We start from the raw sequence: 14,084 nt of genomic DNA, 5'->3' as shown, positions 1-14,084 counted from the left end.
ACATGGAAATCAACATTGACAAGATGGTTATGATTAACATTAAAATGGACAACTCTGGTTAAAGAGATGCTAAGAACACTTAATTATTATGAATGATAATAGGAAGTGCGCTATAAATTGCATTTCACCTTTCTGAAACAATTCAATGTGAATATATAGAATTTTAACTTAAAAAATATTTTCTGATGTTAATCTCTCTCCATCTCCCAAATCATAGGACCTATCTATGTAGTATCCCTAGATTATTTAAAAATTATTTTGCATAGCTTAATGAAAATGTTATTGTGTACTTCAAATACAATGAGAAATGCTAAGTACTTAGATATATTTAACACAGAAAATTATTTAAATGCTTTTTCACATTTTAGTTTTAGAAGTTATTAGACATATTCTACTAGACTATAAGTAAAGCTAAAATTTAGAAGCATGATACTTTAAAATATCACAGATATACAGGTAATCTGTACATTTGTGTACTTATTAAACTTAATCCTACTGAAGAATTTTTCAATCAAAAAAACATAATATTGGGCAGTGGACAAAGTCAGTGAAGAGGATCAGAAGTGCAAGCTTCCAGTTATAAAGTCATGGGGATGTAATGTACAGGATAGTGGCTATAGTTACTAGCACTATATTGCATCTTTGAAAGTTGCTAGAAAGTGGATCTTGTAAATTCTCATAGCAAAAAAAAAAACCTATGGAAAAAAGTAAAATAATTACTGATAAAAAAGATATTTTAAGGAGAAATTTAGAACTGTTTCTGTTTAATATTTGGCTCTTTACTTATAAATCTGTAGTAGCTAAAGAACATGTTCTTGTTAAAATATGGGCAAGACAGTTCTCGAGTCACAAATGCTTTTACATTTAATCATGGTAACAGTACATATGTGATGGTATCTCTAAAAAATGTAAAATGACTGGAATCTTTGGAATTCCCTTCCCCTACTAATTGAACAAAGCCCAGATTTGTTGTAGTTTACAATATCTCCTTGAGCTACCCAAGCATTGCTGCTTCTCACTGGTTAAATGCTTAACATCTAAATATTGATCATTTACATAGCTTACAAAATGTGTGCCCCTTTAAAGACAAGAGGAAACAGATTACAGCAAATCTCTTAATACAGTTTATATTAAAAAGTAGATCTACTTCACACTTTTAGCATATAATATTGCAAGGGCTGCTGATTGAGTGACTATGTGCTAAAATCTTTGCTAAGGCTTTTGCAATTTTCCATCTGCCAGAATGAAAATATGAGCTTCTGGCCTTTAAGAGCTGAGTAACAAAGATCCACACTTAGAGAACAGAGTATTAAAAAACTGGAATTAATCCACATCTCATTATTTAGAAAGCTATTAATAGAATGAATTTTTGATATCTAAAATAACTTCTCTAAGAATAGGTAATTATAACTGTGTAAAACAAAGGCAGCAAGAACTTTTCCAAAACCAGCATAATGATTTAGTTCAATTTATCCTCTTTGGGATTAAACAAATGATTTCACGGATTGCAATCAAGAGTGCCAAATATGAATTCCAACAAAAATATTACGAGAATACATTTTAAGGCTAAATATAATGAAGATGTCATTTTTCACTTGAATTTCTCTCAAAAGCTTTAGATTGTAAATTACATTTTTTTTATTGTTCATTTAACACAAAATTGTGTCTTTTTAGTTTACTTATGGAAAAGTTCTTTGTATATATATATATAATCTTCAGAACAGAGCCACATGTTCAGCTTGGAAACTATGAAAGCATTCCTGGCAGAGCAGTCAGTCAGTGGATGGTTTGACAACTGTGCTCATGACCTGGCTCCAGAAGCAGGGACAAGTATATAAACAACCTATTGTTCAGCTTCACCCCAGGAGTATATTTTCGTGGGTCCCTTAATCATACATCAAGAGCTATTAAGTTTGAAAATAGACTTAATAGAAGGGTGGTTGGGAATATAAATCAAAACCAGGTATGGACTAGCTTACCCTAACATGCTATGGTCTTGGACTCACCTCATTAATTCAACTGACATTTATTTCCTCCTCTATTTCAGGACAACTTTTAAGAAAATACTTACATTCAAAATTAGTTCTACTTTGCACATTTAGCTCCCCTTATATATATGCTAACATTTTCACTAAATTTATTGGTCACTTCTCTCCATGGGCTAGTTTGGTAAAGCAGAACGTCTGAGTACATTGATAAATGAATAGGGTACATTGCAGACACACAGAGTGGATGGTTGACTTGGTGGAAACAGGGTAATATGAGGGGTTTAACAGAAGTCACACTTTGAACTAAGTCTTGATAGATGAGTAGGGCTCACCAGAACAAGGACAAAGAAGGGTGTTCAAGACACAGGGTATAGTATGATTAAGGTGTAAGGGGCTCAGGAACCTATAAGGAGTTCATTATGGCTGGGACACAGATGGGCTATAGAGGTCAGCAGCAGACAGATCTTGGATGGGGCAGTTTGTGATCTGCTAAATTTAGACTTGATTCTGTGGGCCTGGTTCTCCAATTCCATTTTGTACCAGAATTAACTATGGTGCTCATCTAGAACACACATTCCTTAGCTTCATTCTAATTCAGGTCCAGAATAAGACCTGGGAACCCAAATTTGAAGGATGCTCCCTAAATAACTCTAGGGAAAACCGAGGCCACTTGTTGAAGAAATAATACCATAGGCAATGAAGACCATTACCGATTTTTCAGGTAAAGGTTAATGGTTAGAAAAAGAGCAGATCAGAACTGGCCTTTTAGGAAGATCAGTCTGGTGGTAGTGAGGAATAAGAGATCAGAATCTAGAGTGCAGAATGAGTCAGATGGCTGGTGTGGAAAATGCGAGAAAGGTGTTATCACTCACCAAGAAGGGGCAGTGCTCATGTTACACTCAATCATGTTTTAAAAAGAGGAGGGGAAGATTTATCATATTATTGCAAAAGTTCATTTAAATATCAAAATCTCCCTGGGGTTTTTGTGTACTCATGGTTTTGCTCCTGTTTGTATTCATGCCCTAATATTGATCTCTAGCTTGGACATTTCCTCTGAACTTCATCTGTATTTCTACCTATGGACCAGGTCACCTCTTGGGTGCTGGGTGTATCAGTTATCTCAAACTCATATTCAAAACTGACATTTTCCTCTTCAAGCCAGAATCCTGGGGACTAAGGGACTCTTGCTTCTCCTCATATCCATCTACTTACCTACATACAAGCAGGAATCTAGCTTCCACCTGTTATAAATTCCATCTCGGAAGGTAAAGACAAACCGATATGCAGTAAACCTTTCACATTCAAGAACTTATTATCCACAGTTCCAGCTATCTTAAGTGACTCCAGGGATTCAGACCTATGTAATTTCACTCAGGCAAAAATCTTAACCACATGCTCTATCAGGCTGTTTGTTACATGTGAGGAAACCACTTAACTAGTGACTGAGCATAGCACCGCTGAAACATAACTGTGGCTTTGTTTCTGTTTATCAATATAAGGAGAAAATTTGTGTTAAGTGAAAAGTACAATTTGTGGAACACTGCTTTCAAAAGAAAGTTAACTGACAGTGTTATGATGGAAAAGGAAAGATTTAAAGGTCTTTGTAGCCTCAGCTACAAGGTAGGTTTGGGATGAAGTGAGAGGATGAATTTGGCATTAGCTTATCACAGATACAAACAAGCTTACCATATGCTTTCCATAGAAAAATAAAGATGAATAAATGTTTTATTGAGTGTTCCAAGCGGTATAAAAATTGATCACTGGGAGAAAGCTAATGCTAGAAAAAGGCAGAATTTTAAATACCATCATAAAGATAGGCAATGGGACAGAAAAAAAAATAAAATCTAGAAACTGACTCACACATCAATGGAGACCAGACCTATGACAGGGGAGGAAGGACGTTAAATGGGGATAGGTCAAAGGAAAAAGATCTGACTCATACCCTACAAAAATTAATTCTGTGGGTTTATATAAAAAATAAAGCTTCTACAGAGTTGTAGGAGAGTATCTTCATGATTTTGGGGTAGCCAAAGATTTATGAAAAAGGACTCCAAAAAAGCTTTAATTATAAAATAAAGACTGATAAATTGGACTAAGTTAAATTTAGAGGTATATGCTTTCCAATCCTCCTTCCATGAACAGAAGTTCTTAAAATTGAAACCCAGATACTGCTGACTCTCTTGGGAGTCAGGTTTAGCCTGTGTATGTTCTCCAGCTTGAGATTCTTCCTGAAGAAGCAGGGAACATAAGTGCAAGCAAAAAGAAGGGGCACAATAAGAACTCTTCATAAACTACCTTAGAGCTATAGCGCTAGACTGAGAAAAATCCTCAGAGAACTGACGTACTTTTCTCTACTGACTTCAGTGCTGAGCTGAAGAAGTTTCAGCGCCCTGGCTGTGCAGCTCGTTTCACGAGAGACTGAATTCCAAAATGTGGGAGAAAGCTGGACTCTAGGACCCACACTCAAAAGTGAGCTCTTGGGGCGAGGCGTAGACCTCTAGAGAGAACAGCCACTCTGACGAGCCGACCACAGGACGCAGCCTCAGGCACCTCTGCCTCGAGGGAATGCCCTCCGCGGTTTCGGACAAACGCCGGTTGTCTGGGGTGGGGGGCGGGGCTGGGGGCTTCTGGGTCCACCTGTCTCCAGGATCCTGCACACAACGTCCGGACCCAGAAGCTACTCTGCCCCTCACCCACACCCCCAAATATGCCCAGGCGCACGGACCGTACCGTGCAAACCCAACACTTTGGCTGTTGACGCCGGCCTCCTCCCGGAGGCCCCCGCCCCCTCTCGAGTCCCCTATCTTCCTCACAGCCTTCCACTCACCTAGAGCGCCTGCTCTGCTGGAACAAACCCCGCACTCCCCCCATTTCACACACCCAACGTCACCGGTTCTGGCCTTCTTCCCCTGCTGCGAGCATCTACGGACAAACCTGCGCACAAGGCTTTCCGCCCGGGCTCCCTCAGCCCCTCACGGCCTCCCCGCCCGGCCCGCACAGCCTCCCCGCAGGACCTACTCTCTCCCCGCCCGGCCTACGCGGCCTACACGCGCCGCACTGCCCGCGCCCCTCAGGAATGCGCGCTGGAGCAAACTACTCACCGGCGCGCGGCTGCGGCACGGCGGACGGGACGGAACGTTGGAGCGGCCCCGGGCGGCCCCCATCGCGGCGGCGGCGCGACGGCCCGAAGGCGGGCGCGTGGCAGGCCGCGGGGACGCCGCCGCCGAGGCCGGCCGCCCGCTCTCACCGGTTCGCTACGGGAGACGCAGCTCCGGCCCGACTCCGGCCGGTCCTGCGGCGGCGGCGGCGGCGGCCGCAACCGCTTCCCGAAGGCGGGAGCCCGAGGCCACAGCGCCGGGGCCCAGGCCCGATCGCCCCCGCCGGCGCCGCCTGGAAGTGCGGGGGCGGAGCCGACGGCGAGAGGCGGGGCGCGGAGCCAACGACAGGAAGAGGGCACTGGGCGGGGCCGGTCGCCGGAAGGGGGACCGCGGCGTGGGGCGGGGCCGAGAGTCAAGGCATGACCAGTGTACGGGGCGGTGGGGAGAAGCGGGAAGAGAGCGCGGGGCGGGGCCGGCATTGGAGCGGGACTCGGGGCGTGGGGTGGGACCGGACCGTGGGCGGGGCGGAGAGCTCTAGACCGAGACCAAGCGCTGGGAAGGGCGAAGAACTCGTGGGGACTTGGAGCGTGCGTGCGAGGCCTAAAGCGCGCTAGGCTTCCTTGGCGCTGGGAGCTGGACAGAACGCGTGGGCGGGGGCAGGCATGCCGGCAGGGCGGAGCCTTGGGCGAGGGGTGGAGCAAGGCGCTCCCAGAAACCCCGAGCGGGCGGCGGCGGGCAACTACCGCAGTTACGTGGGCTGGGGCGTCCGGGAGTGGGGCGTGGGGAGGCGCCCCCGAGAGGGTCCCTGAGTGACGGTGGCCACCAGGACGGCCTGGCCGGGTCACCGAGTCTCTGTCTCCCCCTTCTGTATGCTTGCCGTCCCCCAGCTGGCCGGGACTCTGAGAAGCTGAGATCCAGCCCCCCTGAGTCCCAGGCAGTCCAGATTCAGGGTCAGGGCACACAGTAGGCAGTAGGCATCCAATAAATGCTGGCTGTCACTTGGGCGGAAGCCCCAGCTTCCAAAGGGCCCTCGGCCGAGACTGGCTGAGGCCCCACCCTGGCTGGGTCCTACCTAGATTTCTCTTAGACACTATCCAAGGTCTGGATAAGGGCAACCCATCCCATCACTGCCCTCGGGTCCCACTGGTCCAGCCCACCCAAAAGCAAGGGCTTATGCGTGTCCCCATCCTGTACCCACCCCTCCTGCCCCCTACTGCCACCATGGCACCGCTTGCCTAACCTGCAAGCCAATTCCATATTGCCCACCCACATTGGCCCCTCCCTGAGGGAAGGATGTGGGCACCAGGAATGGATTACTGCACCTAAGGAATCGCTTCTGCCACCCACCATGACCACACAGGACCCTGTCCACAGAGCTACACCAGGCCTGGCACCTCAAGAAATGTTCCCAGCAGCTCCCAGGGGACAACTATACCCCAGTTCTACAGATAAGGAAGTTGCAGCTCAAGCCACATAGGGTCCTGCTCACCTTCTCCCTCCCTAGGGCTCCCAATGCATCCCACTCCATTCCCGGCAACCCTCAGCTGGCCAGCTCTCTGGTACCTTATAGCCCTTCAGCTCCCTTCCCTGGTATCTCCTCCACACCACCCTCCCTGGGCAGCTTGTCACTTGCCCACATTCATGCTTCCACTATGCTGCTCTCTCAAATTCCTCAGGTACCTCTAATGCCATGGTACCTTCTGGGCACAGCTCATCCTCACTGCCCAACCTCATCCTACATAGCTCCCCAGCAAGGGCAGAAGTCCCAGCTTGGGGTTCCCTGAGCCACCAGCCAGCCTCCCACCCAGCTGCCCACCAGTGGCACCTGGGATGAGCAGGTACGGAGGCATCCCAACCCCCAGCCACTGCCAGCCTGCCTCTCCCAGGACTCAGCATAGCATCTGATGCCTAAGTTATTGTAGAAAAGTGGGACAGTGAGGGATGAAAGCTACCAGGGAAGCACCCCAGCCAGCCAAGGGCCCAGGCCATTCTCTAAAACCATCACCATGCCTTGGAGCAGGCTGAGCAGGGACTAGGGCCATAGGTATGGTATGGACAGCACATCACAGGAGCTATGCTGCTGAACCAACACTGGCCCCACGAGGATCCTGACAGGTGTCCCTGTCACCTGCATCCAGCTGGGGTTGCTCCAAGCCCCACAGTGCTGAGCAAAGGGGATACTCTTCAAGCCCCTCTCGAGTGGGCTGGACAGACAGCAGGACCCCCAGCACACTGGCCCTCAGGCTGCCCCTGACTCCCAGACACAGGCCCCAGTGCTTGCCTTGGTTCTGCGGAGCTGCTGCTGAGGCTGGACCAGGCTCCTGGGGTGGTGTCCATACCCATCCTCCTCCTGGCCCGCGGCTGCAGGTGTCTCCAGGCCCTGAGACCAGAACAGAGCCCTTGGGCCTCTGGCTCCTTGGGGCACTCACCCTGCAGGGACAGGAAGGTAGTCAGAAAGCTTGGAAGAAATGCAGCAGGCCTATTACAGTGGGTTATACCTGCAGGCATGGAGGGGAGGTTGTCTTGGGGGGGACCCCAGGAAGGGGCTCAGAGAAGGCTCAGGAGAGAGGCAGGAAAGGCAGCGCTAGCGCCTGCAGCAGCCAGAGCCAAGGCCCGACACGGCCCTGGAAGCTCACTCTGAACAGGCGGGTTCTGTGAGAGAGCACCCTTTTCATCAGAGACCTTTTAAAACAACCTTTTACCAGGAACAGGAGTTTGCCTCTAGAGGCTTTGATTTGATTAACTGTAGATGACATTTATTTAGGCTTTCCAGGAACTAAATGAAAAACTTAAGAAGAGAAATCGAATTGTTTCCTTAGACATAAAAGGAATCCTCAAAGTGAGCTTTGAAGCCTTACACATGTTGGTCCACGTGGCTGAGGAAAAATGCCTATTGAAAGTGATCCGGAGGTATCATCCAAGGTTGCGCTGAGGAGGCATGTTGAGGCACACCCACGTGGCCCAGTGCATAATGGCGGGTCAGCTAGAGATCAGATCTTGTGTGACAGGCCCCCACCGTCTTTCTGGGAGGCGAGGTCAAGGAGCAGAAGCCCTACTCAGGGCTTCTGGTGGGAGACATGAGCCTCAGGCTGAGCCCCTTCCAGGCTCTCCATTCCCTGACCCTCCACCTGGTCCGCAGGTACGGAGGTGGGGTGTGCAGGCAGGTGAGGCCCCTGGGAGGGAGGAAGGCCTTGGCTCATCCAGTTGTGGTGCATGAGGAGTGGGCTTCCCTTCAAGGGTGCAGCCCCAGCCACACTGGCCAGCCACCTTCCCACCATCAGCCCAGGCCCCTGGGCTCCATCCCTTGTCCCTGAGTGTCCTTTTTCCACTGGCTCTAGGTAGAGGCAGATGCTGTTTGTGACCCCATGCCAATCCGAGCAAAGGACTTGGAGACAACACCAAGGTCGTGAGATTTAACACTAAGAAGAAAAGCTATAAAACCACATGTACAGAGTGCCTACTTCTCTGAATATAGAAAATGTGTATAAAGGCAGGAAAGCTGAAAAACCATCCCAGAGCATCAATACCAGTTATTAACAAGAGCAGAATTAGGGGTGGGTTCCATTCTCTCCTCTGTGCAGCCAGTTAGAAGTTCTACAATCCAGTGGAAACCACGAAGCTCCTCCTTTCCATTGAAGGTCAGTATAATTTCAATCATCAGAGCAGGCGGGTGGTGTGGACGAGGGCACCCGGGGACAGGAGGGAGCTGCCTGTCAGGCAGTGGAAGGCAGGGTGTCCGCCCCATCCTGCGACTGCAGCAGTTGCCCCACGACGAGCAAGTGCCTCCTCGAGTTTCCTGGCCACTAGGCTCCCTGTGGGCACCCTGGGCTGGGGCCTCCTGCCTCTGCCATCCTGTGTTTGGCTCCTCTTGCCCTTCGCACCTGTGAGGCAGGTGTGCTGTCCATGCTGGCGTTTTGCATCCCTCTTGCTGTTTGGAATTCTCTTGCCAACCCTTCAGCTGAAGCCACTTTAGGCAGATGAGACCCAGTGCCAGGCAGGGCAGATGGGACACGCGCAGGGCTTTGCCTGATACCTGGCATGACCACCATCTTCTAACCCTGCTGCTCTGTGTCATCCTCTCCCGATGATCGCTGCACCCAGGAGCTACCAGCAGCTGCATGCATCATGTCACACATCATTGTGCTCTCCACTTTCAAGGCAAGGAGGTCCTACCCTCAGAGGGGTGGGGAGTGACACATGCAGCTGCTGCGGGGCGTGCGGCAGGGTCTCAGGCAGAAGCACCTGCCATGGTCACAGCTTGTTCCACTTGCTCAGTGGCCCAGCCGGCCGGTGCGGTGCTCGTCCCACATCCCCTGCATGGATGACTCACCCAGCAGACCTGGCCCAGCCCCCCCAATCCCTGCTGGCCTGGGCTAAGGGTCAGGCCCCAAGGCCAACAGGAAAGCAGTGGCATGGTGGTAGGTGCATGGGCCCCAAGGGCAGCACACTCCCTCCCAGGGTGCCTTACACACTCCCCCTACCTCAAGTCTCACCCCCAGTGTCCTGAGGGTATCTTGACTCCAGGCTGAGAGGCACAGCAGGGACATCTTCCCACACTGCCCTTCTGGAGGATTCTGCCCCCAGGGGTGTGTCTGGGGGTGCGTCCAAGAGATGGTCACATAAGCTCATGCCTGGAGGGTGGGCATAGGTATGAGATGGCCCCCACCAGCCACAGAGAGTAGCCTACCCCTCTATAACCCAGTGCCTCCCCAGCTTGGGAGCCTCTGGGACATGGGGAGGTGCCATGAGGGTTGGCCCAGTTCCTGCCTCCCTGGAGACTTGAGTGTCTGCCTGTGTCTTGGTCCAGCCAGTGACTCTGGGTAAGGCAGGGACCTCTTTGACCCAGAGAATCCTCCTTCACAAAATGAGGGTCCTGACCCAACCCTGCTGGCCTCAGAGGTCTGTATGTGACCTCTGCAAATGAGCCCAGGCTTCAAGGTGGAGCCCATGCTGGCAAAGGCCCAGGTCAAGTATCTCAGATATGTCACAAGTAGAGGGCAGGGCTGCTGGGCTCCCCCAACCCCAGCTTGATTTTCCTAGGAATGTGGTATCCAAATACAGGGGCTGGGCACCCGAGGGGGCTCAGGCGACTTGTGGGAGAAGCAGGTGAAGTCCTGCCTGCCTGGGAAGCCTAGGCCATTTCCCCTTCCGCTCTTGGGCACATCTGCCCTCCTGCCACGCTGACCTTCATGCCTGTGTCCTAGCTGCCCCCTCCCCGGAATACCCTTCCTGTCCTGACACCCATCCCTGAAGGCCCCCAGTGGGGAGGCCACATGCCCCTTTGTTAGTTATAAGTTCTCCCCCACCCCCACCCCATCTGACACCTTATCAAACCCCACAAACCTGCACAGTCCCTGGACTAGGGGTCACCCATGAGCTCGTAGCTGGGGACTTTGTGTTGGGAGGTGGGGAGATGCCATCCCAGGAGGGCCAACTGCCCTCACCCACAGCCCACGACCCCTAGGTCAGCCTCTGCTGCACCAGTCTCTTTGCCACCTGCCCTCTGCTTTGCTGTCTCTCGCTGTCTCTCTGGGCTGCTGAGGAGCCCTGCAGCCTCCATGGCCAAATTATAAGTATGTGATTATGTATGCCAGGGTCCCTCTAGCCCTTTGTTGCTGCAGAATCTGTTGTAGCAAACAAAACTGCATTGGATTAGCCACAGTGGATTAAAAAATTTGCTTCTCAGAGTTTATCTAATAACCTAACAATTGTGCCTACAGAGGCTTTGAACCTCCAGGACACTCTCACCAGTCCATCTGGGAGCTCTCCTTCTCTGAGGGCAGCGGGATGGCAGGTGGGTGATTACAGGCAGCCACTGCCCAGCCTCACACTTGGCTCTGCCCACAGCCAGGCCTGTGCTCTCAGCCCCTGCCAGACCTGTCTGGGCTGAACCTGGGGATAGGATCAGACCCCAGGAGAAGGTGGAGGTCAGGTGAGGGGACGAGGCACAGCCAGGACTGCCTACCAGAGGGCCTGAGGTCCAAGGCCAGGTGTGGGTGGTGGGGGCCAAGGCTCGCCTGCACCCTGCTGCCCCCCCGGCACACCCACACAGCACACACGGCATCAAGGACACAAGCAACGTGGAGGATGGCCGCGGCAGGCAAGGGACATGCCGGGCTTCACCACGCTGCAGTGCACAGCCCCACGGTGCACGTTCCTGGAGACGCGTGCACTTACACACATGCACACGCACAAGGATGGCTCTCTTTGGTCACCAAAGGACACTCCATTTACAAGCTCTTAATCGCAGCTGCTTTTTCGGGGCCTGTCCTCTGAACTCCCGAGTAATGGGATTTGGCACTTCTGATCCATCTTGGGCTGGCCGCTCCCATTATAGATGGACATTTTTCCCCTTTTTTCTGCTTTTTTTTTTCTCAAATAAAAAAACCTTAGGCCACATTGACTTGACATGGCTTGTCACCCAGCCCCGGGAGTGGTGGCCCCAAGGGCTGGGTGGCTCTTAAGCCGAGGGCCCTGACCAGGTGGAGGTCTTTGATGCTGCCTCCACGTGAAGTCTGAGTGACCCACAAGCGCGGCCTTGGGGGCCACAGTGCGGAGGGACTCAGCCAGCCATGTGCTGCCCTCTTTGTCTCTCTGCCATGACCCTTCCTTGGGACATCAGGGGGCCAGTCCCAGGGCAAGGATGTGAGTGTGTGTGTGTGCATGCGGGGTGCAGAGGGTGGGGTGGGCAGGGCGCCGGCCACAAGAACAATGGGTAGCAGGGAGCATACCCACCTATCCGCCCGTTCCTCTGCCCGTCTGTCCACCACCTGCCCGGCTTACCTCACCTGCCTGGCTCCATGGGCCTGGTCGTGCACCTCCATTCCATGGTCTGCCATGATGGGCTTGGCAGGCCGTCAGTGCCCCCTCGGCCACTCCTGGTAGCGGGTCCCTGCTCTTGGCCACTGTGTGGCTGGAAGAAGCATGGCTCTAGGCTGCAGCTCGGGCTCCCACCACCGATTGGCTGAGGCAGGAACCAAATGACAGCCTCGGAACCCTATGTAGCCATGGCAACCAGCCCTTTTAGACACCGACACCCCCAGGCCACTCCTGGCTGCCAGGGTAGCAGGCAGCGCCGCCCGTGGGCCCATTCGGGTGTCCCCTCAGAGGGTTGGGTCGGGCCTGGCTGGATGTGGCCACTCCGCACCAGCAGCGCAGCATTTCCCTGTGTGTGCATTTCACGCCTGTCCAGTGTGAGGGGTCCTGTCCCTTTCGGGACATGCCCCAAGCCACTCCATGCTCCGCCTGACCCCCTGGTGGAAGCAGGAACAGTGCCCTTGTACCCTGCTGAGAGGAGGACTTCAGGTCGGGCTTGCCCCAGGGACTGAAGGCCAGTCCCAGTGGGTGATGGGAGGCAGAGCAGGGGGACTCCCCACTCCCAGGGAGGCACAGCCAAGTTCTCAGTCCACTTCAGATCCCACTGGGCCTGCCAGCTTCGTGTTGGCTTTCTAGCCCCTTCCCCCCTACTTCTTAGCCTGGTGAACATACAGCTAGGCCCACAGTCCCCTCTGAGCCTTTGCAGGCCTTGCTGCCCACCCAGCAGGACCCCGGGACTTTGGCCACACCAAGCAGACACTTGCCAGCCACGTGGAAAGTGGCTTCACCCCAGTGACTTTGCACCTGCTCTTCCTCCAGCCTCCATCCTCAGGGCCCCTCAGTGAGGTCTTCCCGATGTCTCAAGGTCAGGACTTCTCGGCAAGGCCACAGTGCAGCCTCACTAGGACCGACCATCCTGGGGTGGCAGGGCTTTGAGAATTCTAGACACCCCAGCCCCATCTGACAACCCCTGGCCTGTCCACACGACCCTGGGATCAGCACCACATACACAGCCAACGGCCCCAGGAAGCCACATCCCACTTCCTGGCCTAGGCCCGCCCACATCTGCCCAACAGACTAAGGCAAGGATACCCACAGAGCCGTGAGAAGCGGTGTGAGCCTTGAGCCCCTGGGGACAGGCCTGGGGTGGGCCTAGGGCCTACTGGGGAGGCCACTGCCAAGGCCGGAAGGACCTGGGAGCCAGACTCAGGGCAGGGCAGGCCTGGCCGGGCCCAGAGCCAAGGGCAGATGCTGCCCAGCCACCCCAAGACTTGGCCACAGAATTCTTCACACTGGCCCGGACCCACCCCAAACAGCCCGGTCACAAGGGCTCCCCTGCCATGCTGGCTGCCACTAGCAGACAGGTGTGGGTGGGGACCAGCCTGGGTCAGCTGGGGTGCTGGGAAGGTCCAGAGGCAGGGGCCCCGCCTGGGGCTCAGGTAAGCTTGGGGAGGGCTCCCGTGTGCTGCAGCAGAGGGTGCACCTGGTCCAGCCTCCAGCCCGGGGGCTGGGGAGGGGCTCGCAGGGTGGTGGTGGGTGGTGAAGGTGGAGATGGAGTCCAAGCACAAGCTGAGGGAAAGGCAGTGCACATGGGTGGGCCTCACCATGTTCCCCTGGGACCTTAGCACCCTGACAGGTTGCAAGGCAGGGGTGCAGGGGCCTGGAACTTGATTGCTCTTTTCACCCACCCCTTCCTACAGTCAGTGCACACCTGGGCAGTACTCAGGTAAGACTCAGGGCGAGGGGTCAGGAACAAGAACAAAGCCCTGGACTGGGCCCCACCTTTCCTGTCATGTTGTGCCATCTCTAGACGGGATCCTGATGCCCTTCCTGGGACTCAGCGGCATTGGAACAAGACAATGGACACAAGGCCTCAGGACACCATACTTGCCAGGGTCCTCTACTGCCCTGGTCCCAAGGGACCCCTCCAGAGTCCATAGCTACAGCCATTCCCATTGAAGCTAACAGGTTGAGCTGTTGTCATGGAAACATTCAGCCAATCTCATGGGGACATATGGAGAAGGAGGGGGGTTTGCCCCTGAGGGCCCCTGGAGGTTTGGGGAATGCAGCCTAGCTGGTGCAGGGACAGGGGCATGGCCTTCACCTACTGTGAGCTAGTCAGGGCAGCCCTGGCCTGGGAGGGTTTGACCTTGGTCAGCACAACCCTAACCCGCAATCCAGG

General features: G+C 53.1%; 1 protein-coding gene across 1 annotated transcript in view; it reads right to left on the bottom strand.

The window, feature by feature from the left end:
• RSBN1L (round spermatid basic protein 1 like) overlaps positions 1–5,390 on the bottom strand; it is a 151,528-nt gene extending 146,138 nt beyond the window's left edge. Inside the window, exon 1 of the mRNA XM_057504432.1 lies at positions 5,090–5,390. The gene's annotated coding sequence lies outside the window, so the exon portion shown is untranslated. The remainder of the gene's footprint in view (positions 1–5,089) is intronic.
• Positions 5,391–14,084: the final 8,694 nt, after the last annotated feature.

This window comes from Manis pentadactyla, chromosome 7 (assembly GCF_030020395.1).
Source record: "Manis pentadactyla isolate mManPen7 chromosome 7, mManPen7.hap1, whole genome shotgun sequence".
In the NCBI taxonomy this organism is placed as follows: Eukaryota; Metazoa; Chordata; class Mammalia; order Pholidota; family Manidae; genus Manis; species Manis pentadactyla.
Note: the sequence above shows the minus strand (reverse complement) of the source record. Positions and strands in the feature narration are given on the sequence as shown.